Consider the following 4,150-nt stretch of genomic DNA (forward strand, 5'->3'; position numbering starts at 1 on the left):
CCCGGAACTGGAGTTCAGAGCAGTCGGGAGCTTTTGTCTCCCTCCCAATTGAGAAAGCCAGCCGCGTACTCAGTTGCCAGCCCTCTCTGCTCGTGCACCTCCATGCCTCTGCCTTCTGCAGCTCCTCTAAGTCTCCGTGTGCCCCTCTCTTTCCTTCTAGTTGTAGAATTTCCACTCAGCCAGCCTTCCCATGGTTCTGGATGATGTCCGTTTTGTCTTTTAGTTGTAGTTTTGAAATTGTTGTGCAAGGCAGCAGTTCAGGTGTTTACCTATGCCGCCATCTTGGTTTCTCCTCCCAGTTCAATTTTTTAATGAATTTTTTCTTTATTTGGCAATCATATTTTAACTTTCCAATTTTTTTTTCTAGTGCCCTGGTAGCTCTTTCTTATCACAGCCACCGATTCTTATATTGTGGATGTAATATTCTTCCTGTCTCTGAGCACATGAAGATGATTATTTTTTAAAGGTTTTTGTGGTTTTTTTGTTTTGTTTGTCTTCTGGTTATTTCTATTTTCTCCAGGGTCATCAGTTCTGTTTGTTCATCCTGTTCCTTTCCTTCTATTGGTCTTCTTCAAATATCTGATCATCTTACATTTGCCATTCCTATGTATGAGTTAACATTTAGGTCGATTTGTATGAGCAGTTAGCATGAGTTCCTTCTTCATCTGTGTAGGTCTTTCCCCCAGGAAGCAGGCTTCTCCTGATGGCTGACTGCGTGCTTTGTGTAAGTTCCCTGGATGTGTCGACAGACTTCACTTTTGGGCTCTTGGATATAGAACAGACAGGCAGCCTGAAGACAGCCTCCAGTTACCACGAAAGAGGACCTGACTTTGGCTATGGAAGGCTCTTGTGTATTTCTTTACTGAGCATCAAGGTTCCTCTCCAGTCTCTCTCCATGTGAATTCCCATCTAGGAGGTGGAGGGAAGTAGTCACAGGCATTTCAGCTCCGTTTTTCTTTCTCATTTCCATTTAAAAGCCTTTTCAGGCAGATAATTGGCTTTCTTAAAGGACACTTGTCGGGACTTATCCTGTGGGTAAACGCTGCTGTTTCCTAGGTGTGTTTTTTCCTTATATCTGGTGCTTGCCCATGCTGCCTCTACTTACTGATTCCAGACTTCTTCCCTTACTATGGTTTATCTCACTCTTATTGTTCAGATTCCATCTCCTTTTTATCTTCTTGTAAGTTTTCATAAATTTTTGTCCAATGATGGTAGATACATAACTTCCTAAAGTACATTGTCCATATTTTTATTTATATCTGTACAACTTTTCATACATTTGAATAGATTTGGAAACGTATGCTCAGCCTATTATTTTGGTTAGTCTTTCCTATAAGTAATTTAAAAATACCTTTTCTTTGTTGCCTTCTTTAAGTTTCAATTTAGGATTAACACTTTATACAGGCTTATTTTGAAAAGCTGACAATGAAGAAGTGTATGTTTGCTTATGTAGCTGATATGTGTAATATACAGAAAAGGGGAGCAGAAAAACACACTAATTAGATAAAATTTGTTTTATCTAATTGTGCCAATAACATTTAAATCTAGATGTCAGAGTTCCTGGGAGAACTTCACTAAGTGAGAAATAATTCAAAGGATCAGAAGTGGAAGGTTGATTCTTGCTGGATTTACCCTGTACCACTCTCATATGGTCACCCCGCTGGACCCCTGAGACAGTGCAAGTGACCCTATATTCTGAGCCTTCTAGCTTCAAGGTCAGCCACTCTGAGTCCTCATGGAACAACGAGGAGTGGTTTCCATGGCCCTGCTGCTGATGCAGCTGTCCAAGGAGCCCCCGGCTGTTCGAGGATTTCCCACTGCAGCCCACTGGGTGCTCTTGTTATTTCTTGAAGCTGAAGATCGAAGTCTGAACTCCAAAATCGGATCCTCAAATGCCAGTTATGAATGTCAGGGAAATCAGGTGTAGTGTAGGGGGGTGGGGGTGGGAGGCAAGAAGTGATCATAGATCTGTGGGTTGGGAGGCAAGAAGTGGTTGTAGTTCTACAATAAGAAGTTAGTTGATATTTATTGAATATTGTGGGCAGGCCTCTATGGGGATACAGAGTCATACATGGGGGATCCAAAGAGCTCATGGATACTATTTTCTTCAATGCCCCACCAAGGAGCTGGATTAAAAACTCGCTTTCATCCTTGAAAATACAACCTGTTGTGGACTGAATGTTTTGTCCCCCCAAATTCATATGTTCAAAATCTGGTGGTATTAGGAGGTGGGGCCTTTGAGAGGTGATCAAGTCACGAGGAGGGAGCCCTCATGAATGGAATTAGTGCCCTTGTAAAAGGGACCCCAGGGAGCTCCTCAGCTCTTCCCGCCATGTGAGAACACAGTGAGAAGTCAGCAGCTGCAACCCAGGCGAGGACCCTCACCAGAACCCCACCACACTGGCCCCCTGGTGTCAGACCCCCGCCTCCAGGACTGTGAGAAATAAATTTCTGCTGTTGATGAGCCACTCGGCCTATGGTATTTTGTTATAGCAGCCCAAACGAAGACACAGCTAATTGTATGTTTAGAACTAGAAATAATAAAATAGTGATGCAGTTATAGAACTATGGTATAGAAGGGACCCTCTGTAGAGTTCAGAGGTAATAAGTATATCGTCTACTTGGTTCTTTAGAAAAAGTGTGCCATCCTGACATTGGTCCCTTCCTCATCACCACAGGTCGCGCCTGGTGGCCATGCCCACCCACAGCAGGTGTTTGAGAGCCTGCCTCCGTGCAAGTCGATCTGTTTGTTTATGCACTGTATTCAGGTACTGCTCCACAAACACATTGTGACTGCTCACATTTCTCTCTTCCTCTATATGTTGTAATATATGAAGTAAAAAATAATAAAATAGGAAATTTGAAGAGTTTCTCCACATCCTAATAAATCTAGCACATTGCCGATTCCTTGTTATCTTTTCAATTAGATTCATTAAAAGTAATTATATTTCAAAACATGTTAGCATGGGAAGTTAAGTATATATGTAAAAGTAGACATGAACATATAATAAATTCCATGAAATCATCACTCAAGTTTAATAATTATTGATCTATGGTGAATCTTATTTCATCTATACCCTTCATATCTTCCTCATCCAAATTATTTTGAAGGCAATTCCATATATAGAACAATTTCATTTTTAATGTGTCAAAATTACATTATACTCCACCTAATTAACATAAAAGAAAATGAGAGAGAGAGAGAGAGAGAGAGAGAGAGAGAGAGAGAGAGAGAGAGAGAGAAGGGAGAGATAGAGAGGGAGGAAGAAAGGAAGGAAGGAAGGAGGAGGGAGGGAGGAAGGGCGGAAGGAAGGAACTACTGAGAGAAGAAGATATGAGGGAGGTAGAAAAGGAGAAAAAGAGTTTGGTTATTATTTCATTCCTGCAAGTGCAAATTCAGCTCAAGTAACAAAAGTTTGATCAGGTGCAAGTCAATTTGCTTTATTTTGGAAATGATCCCAGTTAATAAGTATTTTTCTTTAGCGTTCAGTTCTGCTGCAATCCCACTGACCCCAATGCCTGTTTACTTCAAACACTTTTAGGTGGAATTCAGGCTCTTTAGCATCATTTGATCCTACCCAGATGGTGCACATTATGGAAACAGAACCACTGAACTCTGGGTTTCCTTGCCACTTAAAACAAACAAAATGAAACTCCACATTTTTCTGACTTTTGGTTTTATTTGGTCTTGTTTTCATTTTATCTAAAAGGCTTCAATAAAGTTAGAAAAATGTAAAGCTGCAGAGATTAACTACCTGCGCACAGCCATGAACAAATGTTACCCAGAGGAGAATAACCAGGTAACTTTCCTATGGTCTCAGGTACAGATCATCATTTTCTCATATTGCAAATACAAGACCCCATTCTCCTGGGCGTTAGATGAAAAGACAAGGGTTTAACTTGTAAGGCTATTTTACTACCTGACCTTGGACTCTGCTGACCTGTGGGAGCCCTGTGACAGTCAAACCTGAGGCTCATCTGCAAGAAAGGGCCAACGTTAGTTTGAACGGCCAATGTTTATGGAGTGAGGCAGTATTTCTGATACCCAAGACCAAAATGTTGGTCTGCACCGAATTAAAGATCAAGGGTGGCAATTCAGATAGTGAGCCCCTTTGATAAGTGGGCATTTGATGCTGGGCCGGCGCAGCCT

This window comes from Plecotus auritus (assembly GCF_963455305.1).
Source record: "Plecotus auritus genome assembly, chromosome: 7".
In the NCBI taxonomy this organism is placed as follows: domain Eukaryota; kingdom Metazoa; phylum Chordata; class Mammalia; order Chiroptera; family Vespertilionidae; genus Plecotus; species Plecotus auritus.